The 15,978-nt window shown below is 47.0% G+C and overlaps 1 long non-coding RNA gene across 2 annotated transcripts; it reads right to left on the reverse strand.

The window, feature by feature from the left end:
• Window positions 1-10,640: 10,640 nt before the first annotated feature.
• LOC118933928 (uncharacterized) lies at window positions 10,641-15,631 on the reverse strand. Of its 2 annotated transcripts, none has more exons than XR_008997086.1 (3): window positions 15,548-15,631; window positions 14,281-14,457; window positions 10,641-11,013 (listed from the first exon to the last, which is right to left on the reverse strand). It is a non-coding gene; the product is annotated as an uncharacterized LOC118933928 (long non-coding RNA). The 2 variants fall into 2 exon arrangements; XR_005033285.2 differs by having other exon boundaries at window positions 10,641-11,200.
• Between the last annotated feature and the right edge of the window lie 347 nt (window positions 15,632-15,978).

Consider the following 15,978-nt stretch of genomic DNA (forward strand, 5'->3'; position numbering starts at 1 on the left):
CTCAAAAATGGAGGCTCTGGGCCTGTAATGGAGATCTAGCTGCCTTCATAGGTGCGACCCCCCACCACCCCACACTGCTTCACACTGGACTGTGACGGGGAGGTGATTTCTTATGCACCCCCTCACCTCAGTGGCCCTCAGCCACATTTGCATGTGCATGTGTGCAAGCCCATCCTAAGCCTGAGCTAGAGGAATACGGTTGGGGAGGAGTAGAGGAAGGGTGGGGAAGGAAGGGCTGGACAGTTACAAAGACCAATAAGCACAACCTGGTCCTCACAAAGCTTCCAGTCCTTTGGGGGAGGCAGATAGGACACAGTGATGCTGTGTGTGCAGGGGTTGGGGACAGTGCCAAGCACCAGCCAGGTGTGGGACCTATCAGCCTCTGGGGTTGGGTGCTCAGAAGAGAAGCTGATTTCAAAGCCCTCTGGTAGAGAGGCTGGATGAGGGGCTAGGTCTCTTCTAACCCCTTTGTGCTCAGAGCTGCTACCGAGGTGGCCAATAGGCCCTGCATCCCTGCTGGCGTTGCAGGGTGGAGTGACTGGATTAATTCGGCCTTATTATTAATAGGCAAGCACATCATGAATTGTAATAAAGTGGATATGCATATGGCAGCAGTGGTGGCTGAGGGTGGGAAGAAGTGATTCCAGAAGGCTCTGAGGCACCGTTAAATATGAATACCCTAGAAGCAGATGTAACCAGGACCCAGTCTATGTGCCTTTTGACACATAGCCTGTCCTGTTAGACAGATTGCCCTGGTGTCTGAGATCCAGATTTATTCAATAAACGTACCTTAAGCCTACTATGTACTCTCCTCTCAGACTGAGACACAATTGTGGGTGAAGGTACAGAGAGCAGACAGTCCAAGTGCCCAGCTCTCCCAAGAAGCAAGGAGGTTCTAAGGGTGCTCTAAGGATAGAGACAGAAAGTTGAGGGAACAATCATAGACAAGGGCTGCTTTTTGAAGAACTGAATGTCACCCTGCAAAACACACACACACACACAATACATACCCCCTCCCTTTGCAGCTGACCAAAGCAAGGAGGTCTTTTCATTAACAAGGGGCTACAAGGGCCACACTGGCAGACAGCCAAGGAGGTAGGAACAGACAGACATGATTAGAGCTGGGCCACAGCCCCACACAGGGTGCTGTGTGTGAAGCCTGGGAGATGGAGAGAACAGGTAGCTCAGCAGAGGGGGGTCCTGGGACCAAGTGTTCAGGCAGGAGATGGCATATTTAGCTTATGGAAAAACAGCATGAGAATGGTAAAGTGGAGTATAGAAAAAGAGGTCTGTCTGAACACTGAAATCCTCCTCTGTTGTTTGCAGGCTTGACAGCATGAGAGATGCAGAGGATAAATGTTCATCTGGCCTTTTCTAAACCTATCCTGATTTCCCATTTGGCCTCAAAGAAATATCTTGGTATCACTTCTTTTGTCTTTTGGAATTTTAAGATAATTTAAATTTACCTCCATACTGCCTCACAAATGCATTTTTCTGTATACCCTGAGACACAGCCTGGCAGGTGAGGCCACGCATGGTCCTGTCTGTACACCCCCATCCTGGGCCTTGCTCATGCCTGAAATGCCCTCTTCACTTTTCCATCAATTCAACCTGCTCAGCTACTAAAGCTGCATTCATATAATCCTCCTTGAGAAGCCTTCCCTGCAACCACCAGTCAGAATTAGCTACTGGCTTTTCCTTTTCTTATGCTTTCCTGGAGTCAAAGATGTGGGTATTAAGTCCCAGCCCTGCTCCCCGGGGGCAGCCAGCCACGTAATGGCTCTCAACCTCAGTTTTCTTATCTGCAAAATGGGGAAGATCAAAGCACCTTCCTTGCAGGGTTTGAAGATGGCAATGAGGCTTGTGAAAATGCCTTATAAATTGTAAAGTCCATGTCACCACAAGGGCCTAGTTAGTACTTCGTGTTAGCTGTCCTGTCTGTCTCTTTGATTTGATTGGCCATCCGGGTCTTATTTCTGTGTCCCCAGAACCTGTTGCAGTAGGTGCTCCTTGGCTGTTCATTGAATGACCCAATGCATCTGTAAGATAGATGAAAGCTTCAGACTTGCCAGATGGGCCTGTGGTTTCCTTCCGCAGGATCTCAGGGGTCTGTTTTAGTCATGCAGTCACCCCGAGGCAGAGGCAGAGTGAAATGAAATGTTAGGAGTGGCTTGGAAGAATGTGCTAACCTCAAAGGCCAGTGTGTTTTAATTAGTGTAATTAATGATGGCCCCAACTGGCTCATTACCTGATGGAATTAATGGGGATCATTTGTCTCCCTAAAGCAGCCTTTGAGTACAGTGGCGCCGTCAGGGAGATGGGGAGATAGCACGCATTCTCTGTCTTGGGGAAGGATTCCTGAGCCTCGGATCTGCCCGCTCTCTAGAAGCCTTCTCCCTGTCTCTCCTCTCAGCATTCCTCCCCTGCCCCCCTGCTCAGTGGTTTTGCCACCATTCTGGAGCCTGGCTTCACTTCATTTCAGACTAAACAATTGATATATAAGCAGAAATGTGTGCAGGGATTTTAAAATAATAGCTGTGGACCTTCCTCTCTCCCCCAGACCTCTCCTTTTCTCCCTCCCTAACCCATGGACAAGGCCACACTGGCCCCATCTTCATCCTGGGTCTTTCACATTCTTCGACCCTCCTGTAGCTCTTAGGGACCCACCTTAAGAGCTAGGTCTGCTCCTGCCAAGGCTGACTTAGGGACAAGCTTGAGAGAAAGCAATTAGGCTCAGTGATGTCAGTTCCTACCTGGAGACGCATGGGCTGTCTCTTCCCCTCCAACATCAATGCCTCATTTCCATGTACTTCGTCCTTTTGGCTGTAAAGAATTACCTTCTACAGCCAGAATCTGAATTCTACCTTCCTTATCTGGGAGCAGAATCAGAGCGCCTGGACTTAACTCCTTTCTGAGAAGCCCAGAACACTCATTCTGGGCAAAGCAAATGCTGCCTGGACTCCGTCAGCCCTGGAACTTGCAGCTATGTGCAGCCATGTACAGGGTGATGCTGAAACTCTTGACCTCTTCACAGAAATGTGATGGGCAGATAGGATCAGGGCCCCTTCAGGGCATCAGGCAAAGTCCTGAAATCACCCTACAAAAGCATTCACCTGGCCCTGCATATTTCAAGCAATAATGGGTGGGCCACCCAGAAAGGAATGCCTACCACAGAGCTCAGCCCAAAAGCTATGATCATAAAATTATGGAATAGACTTAATTCTGGCACATCCCAGCTCACATTGACAGACCAAGAACATTGTACATATGGATGGGTCACTGTAGCTACCTGTTCAAGTATGTTGATTTACCTATGAATCTGTGTTTATGTGGCATACATGTGTGTTTTCTGGTATGGCATGAGTCTGTCTATGCCATGGGTGCAGCTGTGGGTGGGGAGGGGCTGACTGTTCCTGCGAATGTGCGTGTGCCTATGGGTTCTGTACAGCTTTCTGTCTTGATAGCTGTATTTGTCTTGTTGTGAGTATATGTGTGTAGCTTTCTGTCTAAGTCTCTGTGTATGAGTGACTAATGCAAATAGTGAGGACAAGACATCTGATGAGTCAAGAATAAATCTCCCCTTTTCTTTTTACTGGATCAAAGAGTGAGGAGATGGAACACTGACTCATTGATGCAGTAATGGAGTATCACCCAGTATGGAGCAGAGTGACATACTATCGCAGCATAGTACCATCCCTGACATAACATGGTAACATCCACTTTGGCACATCCACTAACATGCAAAAGTACCTTAATTCTGGAGCCCCACTGTACACCAGGAGTAGTACTGTAATGACAGAGGTAACTGGGAAGTACATTTTTGTGTGTGTTTATGATGGGGTTGGAAGGGTAGCCTGTGGTGCTTATGAGAATTATCCCTGTGGACCATTTCATGCATGACCTACAGAGAACCTGGGGCCAGTAAGGGCCAGACCAGCTCCAGGAGAAGGTAGAGTCATAGGGTCCCTATGGGTGTGTTTGTGTTACAATAATCAGGGCCTCCCCATGGCCAACTCCAGGGCACTATTCACACCAAACACAGAGGGCCTTGGGCATGATGGGAATTGCAGGTCTCCTTCCCATCACAACAGTTCCCAGTCCTGGCATGTCAGCCAACTCGGCTCCCTCCCTGCACCTGTGCTACCACCCCAGGCATTTTCTTGCTGTGGCTCTTCCAGCTGAGGCTGGGGCAGGAGAAGGCCCAGACACATCCCAGTGGCTGGGCTTCCCAGGGTGTGGGAGCACTGCCAGAAACCCATCGTCTTCCCTTGGAAGGTTGTAGTGACTTGTAAGAAAAAGGCTCTTGCTGATCAATGGGGAAAGAAATCAGATGGAAAAGGGGGAAGAAGGCAAAAAAAATTTTTTTAATTGATTTTTGTTTTGGAAAGGTCAGCAGTGGAGACGTGCTTCCTTACCAACACAAAGCTGGTGCCAGTGCTCAGCAGCTTTCCTTGATCGATAAGAAGCTGATCGCCTCATAAAATGGTGTTGTGGCAGCAGCGGTCAGGGTGAAGGCTGCTGGAGGAAGGAGTGCCTACCACCAGCTCTAAGCTCCCTCTGGACAGGCTGCAGGCTGAGCCCCATACCCCTGTCAAGCTCTCCTGTTGTCGGTTAGGAGCCAGAGGCCAGCCACTTCTCATTTTCAGGGGCACAGCTCCTTAGATAGTTGTTCCTGCTTATTATTGTGAGTTTGGGAGCTCCCCTCCTTCAGTAGCCCGGCTCCCCCTATTCAGGCTAACCACCTCAGTTTCCCTAGGCTTAGGCCATTGCTGAGTAGAGTGTAAGTGGCACAAGTGGCCCCCAGAAGGGCTGGAATTCCAGAGGGAGAAATAGAGCATTTTAGTATTGGCCAATTGAGTCACTTGCGTATTCTGTATTCTTTCCATAAGGCATAGGGGTGGAGCTGAGAGAGGAAGGCTGGACAGTGGTAACAATGACCTTCATTCATTCTGCATATGTTTGGCCTGCACACTGGCCATCTGGTAAACCCCGTGCCTCCTCTGATGGTGCGAGCTTTGACATCTTCAACCAGCCCTAGCCGTAAGGCACAGTGCAGACGGTCCACAGGCCTAGGGCTGTGAGGGCCAGGAAAGGGGGACAGTGACACTCTCAAAGAATGGAGGATGCTGTTAACATGTCAGTCCAATTATGGTAATGTGCTGAGGTAATTGGCCCTCCAAGGGCGCAGGGGATGCACATGAGCACAGTAATTGCAGGTTTACTTTGCTCTGCATTCTTTATCCTGTTTTGGTGACTAATTATTAGTATTTAGCAAGTGGATATTGTCATCTTCAAAGCAGGTGCAGCTGTGGCTCAGGCGCTGGAGCTGGGGCCAGCTAAAGGTCAGCTTCTGCTTGGGGATAATTAATTTGTCTTTTATGGATCTGAAATGTGCTCCAACCTTGTCTCTTCTTTTTTGCTTCCAAACAAACAAACAAACCAAAGGGAAGGGCATTTGGTGGAAATAAATTGTGATTTATTTCAATGCCCTTTTCATTACAAGCCAGAATTGATGAATAGGGGTAAATGACTGGAGGGGGTCAAATACCTCTATTCTCTCTAAAGAAAGAGCCAAAAACTGATCCCCCAGGCAGGATCCACATGAATAGGAAAGTCAAGTGGTCTGGGTTGTCTATCAACAGGTGAGTACAGTCTATATGCTCTTGATACCTTATTTAGACCCTAGGACACTGTTCCTTAATGGAGTAACAGTTTAGAGTTCCAAATGAAAGAGGAATAACAATAGTGAATAGCTACTGAGCATCTACTATATGTCAGATACTCATTTTACTCATACACATAAAATACCCACTTTATTTAATCCTCACAACAGCCTGAGGAAATAGGTGCTCTTATTATCACTGTTTCACAATTGAAAAAGGGAGAACTTAAATATGGCTCCAAGCTGAAGAACAGCTGCCATGTAATCCCTGGGCTGTCAGCTGCCTAACACAGCCTCTTTACTCTGCGTGGTGCTATCCTTAGTTCTCTGGCCCGCAAGGGCGGCCCTCACTAACTGTGGTTTATGGGGCACCGAGGGCCCAGGCAATTTCATCAGCCTCAGCAGAGCCTTCTGGTACACTTTGGGAAACCCCAAATTTGAATTAAGTGTTATTCCATGGGCATGTTGCTTGGTAGAATTTTGTCAGATACAAAGTAGAAATCAGTGTAAATGGAAAAGAAAGGTAAATTCCACCCTAGGTCCTACTGCCTCATTGAGTGTCCTCAACAACTCTGGCCCACAGAGCCCTTTGTTCATCTCGGCTTCCCCACACCCCACCAGGGCACTGTCTCACCTGGATTCCCCACTCATTTTCTATCTTGCATTGATCTCTAATCATGTCATATCTCTTTTCTCTCCAACAAGGATTCAAAGGTGTTCAAAAGTCAGGGGACTGGCCACACGTGCTTTTGCTGCTCCTGGGGTACTTGGCTGTGCTCTGGGCACATAGTAGGTGCTCAGTAACTCCTGATTGAATCAAATTAGGAAGCAGGGGGTGGACAAGGCTTCTCCTCTGATAGTTTGGTTGGCAAAGGAAAACCCCTCATTTTTCACATTGGCTAAGCAAATAGAGGATAATATATATGTATATAGTACATTTTAAATTCAGAAGACTGTATTAGATATTTTTGGAAGTGTCTTATGATCCACCTACCTTGCAAAATGGAATTCCAATCTATTGTTCTAAGAAGAGGCTGTTAAGGTGGAAGAGGCCTATGGGCAGGACTTATCAGAGAAGGGTATAGATACTTAAGGAATTTGGGTTTGTATCCAGGGCTGGCTGGTCACACATGGCAAGGCACAGAATTTTGTTCTGTGGTTTTGCTGCAGCCTATGTATTGATGCAGCCAAATGAATTCCCCCCTTTGCAACCTGACCTCCTTCTTACTGTGAAATGATCTTATTTCAAGGCTATCCACAAGAGGTTTGGCTGGGCACACAGCATGCCATGTGCCTGGCATTTGCAAATCTTCATGCAAAGTGCAGAGTTTTTTTTTTAAGACAGTAAATAAATCCTGTCCAGAGAAATCTTGGGAAGGTCTGCTCACAGCCAGGAGGTGAAAAGAAAAGCAATCGTTCTCCACCCTCATAACCATTATCTGCCTCTCTTCTCAAATGGTAAGGCTTAAGTCGCTTTTAATTTTAGATCAGGAACAATCTGATTTGGGGCCAAGGTCTTTTTTCACTGTCCTTCAAAATATATTAAGCTGTGGTGTTTTTCCACCTCCAGCATGCTCTCTTTCAGTTTCTTGAGTGCCAGAAGCTGAAGCCCCACCAGGAATCTGACCTGCAGCCAGGATGCAGTGAGTCTACACTCTAAGGAGCAGCCCCCCCTTGCCTGTAGTGGGAAGACGAGCAATTATGAAAGAGAGAGAGAGGCTGTTCATCCTCTGCCCGGGTTTGGGGGCTGCTCATCACCTCCGTAGCAAAGTGTGGCAATGTCCACATGACCACCCAGGCAATTGACCTATTAGTGGGCAGAGTTCCTAGAAGCTTAGGCTACTTCTTCCCAGCCTAGTCCCTCTGTGTCTCCTTCCCTAATCCCCACTATTACCACAGAAAAGGGCCTGCCCCCTCATAGCCCAAGCTGTCCCCAGTCTCTAGCACCATCAACAGACTCTGAGGCATGTAGGACTTTCATTCCAAGCACTGCAAAGGGCTCAGGCAAAGGGCAGGGAAGGATGCTGATCCCTGGATGTTGCTTTAGGTTCTCCAGGCAGAAGCCAGCTGCCCACCCAGCCTGGTTTGTGAAACCTTATCTCTGTCTTCTGGGGTGTTCTGCTTCCAGCCTGGAACTCTCTCCAGGATGAGATGTGCAGACAGGCAGGGAGCTGAGAAGTGGAAGACCCTGTTCCCTGAAGCTGACTCTTCCTTTAAAGAGATACTGACATTCAACCTATTCGATAGGACATCAAGTCTCTGATTTTGTTCCTTCAAGGTCTTCCCTCCCTCAGTGGGCAGATCTGATTCTAGACTTTGACCTATTCCATTCTCCCCCGTTTGCAGTTATTAGACGGGGTCCCAAGCTATGACCATGGAGGGCTCCTGCATCAGCGTGACCTGTTTGGGTCAGGAATCTGACCGGCAGCCAGGATGCAGTGAGACTACACTCTAAGGAGCAGCGTGACCTGTTTTGTCTTAGTCTCTCATGCTAGATGGAGTCTTCTTGCTAACAGAACTCTCTCTCAGAGATGCCTAAAAGTTGGGTAAAAACCTGTTGATGTTTTTGTGGGAACCCTGCAAGTTCTCTCTCCAGGTCCCTGACAGAGGAATGTGTTGGGGTTGGGGAGAAGGCAGAGGATGGAAATGGGACGAGTTTAACTCTAAGTCACTGCCAGGCCCCCTGGGATTCCAGACTCAGCAAAGCCTAGAAAAGTGACAAAATATTGATGTGTTCCATTTCCCTCAGCCACAGCCTTTCTTGGGAACATCTGACAGGATTGTCAGTGAACAAGCCTACCCAGTGTGGAGCCAGACGGGCTGGCAAGGTGCTAAGGAGAGCAGCAGCAGCTGATGGGGCAGCCGCCTCTTACAGAGGAGGCACATGCCTCCCAGCACCTCTGCCTGGGGCCACGCTGCCTACACAGGGGACAATCGACCTCTGGACAGGCATGGATGTCTCTGGGCTGCGTCAATGAAATGCCCTGAACCCAGCCTGAATGCTGTTCTGGGGTGGGGGTCAGGGTTCAGAATGGGATTGTAGGGCAGAAGACTTGCTCTTCTAAAAATCTGGCCATACTTGGGTTCAAGTCAATGTGACTGAGTCTTTGGAGAGCCCTCAGTAACCTGCCTTGTTTCAAAGAGGTGATTTAAGATTCAAACCACAGGGGACCCCTTGCCCTAGTCTTCAGTTCATGCCCCATAGCCCTCTCCCATGAAGACATTTTTGGGAGGGCAGCAAGGAGCTATCCCTCAGTCCTAATCTTCACACGAACTGCCATGTCATCCCACATATGCCCCATCCTCTTTTCCCCCATCAAACTTTATCAGTCTCAACATGGAGTAGTGGAAAGGGCATAGGGACAAACAAGATGTGGAAAATTGTCTCCATCCTGTCCGCAGAGAGATGACTGTGGACAAGCTGCTCTTCTCTGCTGGATTAGATCTCCACTTCTGTGCTATGGTTCTGTACTTTCAAAGATTATATGCCTCAATCTTAATTCCTGGCTCACCCCCAGTCAATATTCTACGTTCTGAAAATATCTTCTGTTTTAGAACTTTGATTAGGACACTTTAAACACTACTGTTGGCTTTAGGGACCAAATTCAAAGTTCTTCCCTAGGCCACAAGGCTCTTTTTCCAAGATTTGCCCTGAAGAATCTTTGGGCTCTTCTTTCTTCCTATGCCTTAGCCCACCCCTTCCTTTCTTCTTGAGTATGAGCTTCCAAAGTCACCAAGATACTCCACCTTTTGGCTTTGCAAAGGAAAACCTTTCCTTCATTCACTCAACACAGGTGCCGAGTGCCATTGTGTGATCGGCCATGTGATAGGACACCCTTGCTGCCGGAATGCTGAGTAAGAAATACCCCCAAATACCAGCGGCTGTCAGCAGCAAACATTTATTTTTCTTGCTCACAGAGCTGCAGCCTGGCTGGGAGAGCTCCTCTTCAGCATTCAGGATTGGGTGCAGTCTGCTTCCAGGGTCCTCACTGCTGGTCCCAGGAAGAGGAAACAGCAGCTATGTAGGGAAGCTCTTCTCATGGCAGGAAAAGGTAACCCTGAGGAATCAAGCCAAGCCATGCAGGCATGTTTAAACCCTCTGATCAGACGTACTGTGCTTTACTTCCACTGATATGCCATTAGCCAGAGTAGATGACAAGGCCAAGGTGACAGTCAGTGAGGTGAAGAAGAATACTGCATACACAGGTGAGCCATGGCAAGTGCAGGAAAAGGACAAGTCATTGTAAACAAATAATACAATATGGTACAGAACATTTTCTACTTTCACAAAGGCCATAGTCTATGGGAGACAGATACTAAATGCACACACAAGTAAATTAATATACAATAAACTGGGATAAACATAAAGAAAAGGAGTAACAAGAGGGATCTGCTTTTAGAATGTGCAGTCTGAGAAGTCCTTTATGAGATGGTGCCATTTTAGCTGAGGATGAAAAAGAACCAGCTATGCAGACAGAGGGCAAAGACCTCTCCAGCTTATGGCAGTGGCTTGTGCAAAAGCCCTGAGGAAGCAAAGATCTTGGTGTGGTTGAAAAACTAAAATAAGATCCAGTGGGGCAGGACTGCAGCAAGAGAGGAGAAAACAGTGTGCAGTAGAACTGAAGAGACCTGTGGGGCCAAATCACGCAGGGCCCTGCCATGTCACTGCTCTTCCAGTTCTACTAACTATCGACTGCCTTTCCCTTCTGTGAATCCTGCTAAGGAAAACAATAACAATACCTCTTTGAAGGCCACCTTACATTGACAGATGTGTTTGAGTCACTTTCTAGTTCTCCAAACAAAATTAAAAACAAACAAGACAAAAACCCTTCATGTCACAAGGACTTGTGCTGGGCCAGGACTCAGGCAGTCAGGCAGACTGGTGAAAAAGTTCTAAATCACGATTAGGATGATGTCACACAAGTTTGTCATTTGTCAAGACTCATCAGACTATCTGCTTCAAACAGATACATTTTATTGCATATAAATCATACCTCAGTAAAATTTATTTGAAAGGATTTTTTAAAAAAAGCAAATATATAATATATAGGAAACAAAACAAAGCAAAAGTCTGATCCTGGCTGACCTCCATTGTTTTCCCGCAGAGACGGCAGTAAATAAAAAAAGAAAAGGCCTTCTGTGCGCTCTGAGATGCTGGAGCACTAACAGCTTTCTCTGCTCTGGGCCTCTCAATAGAAGCACAAAGGGGAAGGAGACGCTCCGCTCCTCCACCCTGCCCGGGGCGCTGGCTGCTTGAAGATCTCGAGGACTCAAGCTGGGTGGAAGCGCCTGCTTTAGGGCTGCAGGAGCTGCAGAGGGTTGATGGTTCTGTCTGGTAGATGGCACAGAACCTACAGGAGGAGCCGAGATCCTGCTCAGCGGAGGTGACAGCGACATTCTGCATGGAGATGGGGGTGGTGGCAAAAGGGTGCCCTGGTCCCCTGGGACCCAGGAGCTTCCAAGGCAGGGATGTACAGCAGAAATACAGTATCAGCCACAGTGGAACCACAGATGTAGTTTTAAATTTTCTAGCAGCCGCTTTAAAAAACAACAAAGAACAACAACAAAATAAGTAAAATTGCTTTATAATTAATTTACGATTTCATTGTAGTTCATTTAACGCCATAGCTCTAAAACAGTCATTTCAGCCTGAATCAACATGAGAAAGATTTTACTGAGATACTTCATATTTTTGGCACTGCGTGCTTGAAGTCCAGTGTGTATTTTGCACACGAGCACACCTCTGTTTGGATCAGGTGGGGATCAAGTGCCCACAACACCTTTCAGACAGCACAGGTCTGTGGGCACAGCAGCGCCCAGGTGACCAAAGTAACTGTGAGTGTGTGATGGCTCTCCCCACTCCACTCCACTCAAGACAGAAACCAACAGCTCCGACAGTCTCCAGCAAGAGCAGGGCTCCACAGTGGGCCCGGGTCTCCAGGGGGCGGGCAGAGCCAGAGCCTGAGAAATCTGAGCTACCATGCCTCTCTGCTAGCGGGGACCCACTGGCTCGAGAGGCTCAGGGAGCTCAGATCCCATATGAACTTTTAAAAGTCAAATTTCAGTGTGCTTTTAACTTTGAGCATCACACCAGAAAATCAGCAGTATCTTTCCAATTCTCTTAACCTTTGTGTTTCTATTTACCTGTAGTATGCATGCTGCGTTTCGGGACCTCTTTTGCACTCAAAATTCTTTCTTACTCCATTTGCTTATTCCTCCTGTCCTAACCCAGCTAGTAGAATAGAATATCTTAAAGGCTATTTCGGTAATTTGAACTATAAAAAAACTGGTGTATTGAATCATTTGGCAACTTCAAATACCCTCCCCTTCTCCTTTTAGCCCCTCCCTATCCCACCTTACCCAGGACTACAAGTTTCACCTGCCTGAGAATCACTTGCAAACCCACAAGTAGCATTTCATAGCTTAGAGGGACTCAAAACAGTCACAGCTTAGCACTAACTGTCTATCAAATGAGTTATAGTTGCAAAGCTGAGATCAATGCCTGGCAAGGAGGAAATGCTCACAAAGTGTTGGCTGCTAACTATCAGTAGTTCCTCGGCAACTAAGCAATTCAATTCAGCAGGTATTTCTTGGGCACCTGCTCTGCACCAGGACCTGTTCTGGGTGCTTGGGAACAAAAGGGAATGAAATAGATTCCTCCCTTCAGAGAGCTAGCATCCTTGCTTGGGAAGACAGACAATGAACATTAAACATGTGTAGTACATTGTATAGAATGTTAGAAGGTGGTATGTGTTGTGAATAAAAAGACAAAGTAGAGCAGGTTAAGGGGATTGGGAGTGCAGGGTATGGGCAGGCGGCATATTAGTCCATGTAGTCGGTCTGCATTGAGAGTGCATGATGGGAACAAAGGCATGGCAGAAGTGAGGGCACCTACCTAGTGAAACAGCCAGTAGAAAGGCCTTAGAGCAGGGCTATCAGTGTGTTGGAGGGATAGCAAGGGGGCTGGTGTGGGAGGTGCACAGAGGGTCAGGAATGAGTGATGAGCAATAGGAAAGGAAATCAGAGAATTAACCAAAGGAGAAGGGAGTCCTCCAGGTTGGGGTAAGTGCTTACACTCAGCTTTCTCTCTGAGGAGCGGAGAACCATTACAGGGCTTGGGGCTGAGGGGTGACAGGACCACATTTCCGTTTTGGATAAATCATGGTGGCTGGTGCATTGAGAACAGACTGTGGAGGATTGAAGCAAGGGTAGGAGCAGGGAGACCTGTGAGGAGGCTATTGCAAAAATTCAGGTCAGAGATGGTGGTGGCTTGGACCAGGGCCTGGCAGTACAGTGGTGAGAGGTATCGCCATACAGACCTGCTCAGCGACTCACCAGGCCTACTTGTCCCGACTAATTCTAATTGCCTGGCAGGTGAACAGGATGTTTCCCAGTTCCCTGGACTCTGTACCCTGATAGTAATAACTATTAGTCATTTATAGTAATAATTATTAGTCAAAATACCAAATTTGCGGTACAGCTATAAGGATGTCTTTGAGAAATCTTACTGATTATATTCAAATTACCAGCAAACTTCAAGCAAAACCAAATATATCCATAATGAAGTGTAAATGAAGCAAGTGGAAACTTCGGAGAAAAGAGAATCAGGTTTTCAGCAGAATAACAGCATCAGGGAGAGAGGACAGAAGGGGGAAGGGAGGAGGGGGAGGGGCTGGAGAAGAAGGAAGGAGACCAGAGAACAGAGTTCATGAGTGCATTTCATCAGCCCAGGAGAGGAATGATCTGCCCTCACACGAGAAGCGCCTTGAGTCAGAAAGTTGAGTGAACGTGGCAGTCTTGGACCTGGTCTGGGGTTGGGAAGCTGAGAACTAAGAAGTCAGGGTGAGCTGGAAGAAGGCTTCTACTCAAGCCTCAGGGAAAGAAATCAGGTTAAATTCAAATCCACAGTTAAGCGTTAATAAAGGTAACACATTATATTTAGTTCACTAGTACTTTTTTAAAGTACTTGTTAATGTGTAATAGTTTACTTTTTAAGAAACTTTTATTTCTTCATGTCATTGCTAAGCTTCTTTCAAAAGGAGTTTTATTTCAGGGGAGAAGAAAAAAATCATAATTGTTGCACAGTGAGAAGAGCACATGTTGATATGAGATTTCTGGATTTTTAGCTCCGTTCTGTCTTTAATATGTGTGTGACCTCAGGCCAGTCATTCAAATCTTTAAGCCTCAGTTTTCTCTTCTGCGAAATGAGAGTGCAGGATTAAATGGTCTCCTCCAGCTCTAAAATTGTATGTACTTTCAACTGAGTGAGAAATGCATTTTTTTCCCCTCTTAGGTAAAACCCCTGATGGCTGCCTGACATGTGAAAGCCAAGATCAAGATCTTGAGCAGGGCATTCCTTACCCACAGGTAGCAGATCCTGACTCTGAGCAAGCGAAGGTCTCTGGAAGCTGGATTTGCAAACTGAACTCATAATGTGACACTGAGTGTCCCAATCAGAAGAGCCAAGGGGTCAAACACAGACCTGGCTGCCTCACACAACTCAGGTGGGCCTGGCCTCATCTCCTCCCTGGAAAGGTTTCCATCTCTCATTTAAATATTCAACATTAGAAATTGATAAATAAATAAATAAATATTCAACACTATATGTGAGAGCCTACCTGTGACATGGTGGGCAGGCTTCTCCATGTCTCAATCTTCCACTGCACATTTTAAATCCCATGATCTCTCAAGTGTCAACTGTCACTGAGAATGTGACATGTGCCAAGCCATGTGCTTCACGCCAGGACCCAGCTGTAGGGGAAGATGGATGCAGTCCCTGCCTGGCCATACTCAGTCTAATGGGAAAAAAACAGACATTAAACAATAGCTATGAATAATTTATTATAAGATTCTGAGCATGCAAAGTGCTATGAAAAGAAATACTGAAACTACAGAAGCATTTAGCAGGAGCCTAATTTAGTCCCTTAGGCTGAAGAAGTAATATTAAGTTGACCCCTCAAGGATGAGTTGGAATTACGTGAAGGAGAGAAGAATATTCTGGACTGAGGGAACAGCTGTGAGGAGCGGGGAAAAGGACCCCTTTCTTGGACTTTCCTCCCATCATGCCTCTATGTTTACCTGAGGTTCCAACAGGGATTTAGAGGGATAAAAGCACTCATTCATTCATTCATTCATTCATTCATTCATGGCTATTTTGTTCGTGTTATATGCTGGGAAACAGCAATGATCAAGCAGACCCCTTCCAAAAAAAACCTGCTTTATATGCTTATATGCTAATGGAGAAGACAGACAAATGTATAAGTAAAATACGATGGTGACAAATATGCTAAAGAAAATATAAGGAATTCAGCTCTGAAGATAGAGGTGCAATGTTACATAGTGGGTGGTCAGGGAAGGCCTTAGTGAACAGACATACAAGAGTGGAGGGGGTGAACTGATCTGAGGAAAAGCATTCCTTCCATAGAGAACAGCATTTGCAAAGGCCTTGAGGTAGGAGAGTGACTAGCAGACTTGAGGGAGAGCAAGAAGGCCAAAACGTCCAGAACGAAGTGAGCAAGTGGGGAGATGAAGCTAGAGAGGTTGTGGGGCCAGGTTTTGTATGGCCTTGGAGGCCATTGTGAGGACTTGGGCTTTTCTCTAAGGAGGATTTTGGCAGAGAGTGATGTGATCTGACACACATTTTAAAAGGATCACTGATGGCTGTTGAGAATAGACTGTAAGGGTTGGTGTAAGGCTGGGCCCAGCAAGGCCATGGGCAAGACTGATGGCTCAGACGAGAGGAGAGGGGATAAGGTGCTGAGAAGTGGTAGATTCCGGATATACTTTGAAGACAGAGCCAATAAGGTTTGATGATGGATTGGATGTGGGGTATGAAAGAAAGAGGTTTTTGTCCTGAGTATCTGGTAAAATGAAGTTGCCACTTACTGACATGGGAAAGACTGTAGGTGGAGCAGGTTTAGAGGGAGAAATCAGGAGTTCGGGGGCAAGTGAAGTTCGAGATTCCCACTATGTAGGGGCCGGCCTACGGCCGAAGCTGAGTCCCACTATGGCTGAACACCGCCCTTCCACTGTAGCTGACCAACGCCCTAAGATGGCGCCCGCTTCCTGGGCGCCACCCTTCCTGGTTTGGTGGCATTAGCATAAGGAAGTTGCTCCTATAGGCTTGCCCCATGCTTCCGTGCTCGTGCTCAACTCATGCAGAAGGCATGCTACCAATCAGCTTAAAGGTCACGCATGATCTTGATCACCATAGGCCAGCTTCCTTTATATAAGGCATAAGCAGGGAAGAGAAAGAGAGTCTCTCTCCTCTCATTCTTCCTCTCACTCGCTCCCTCCAGCTGTTGCTTCTTCTCACT

This window comes from Manis pentadactyla, chromosome 4 (assembly GCF_030020395.1).
Source record: "Manis pentadactyla isolate mManPen7 chromosome 4, mManPen7.hap1, whole genome shotgun sequence".
NCBI lineage: Eukaryota > Metazoa > Chordata > Mammalia > Pholidota > Manidae > Manis > Manis pentadactyla.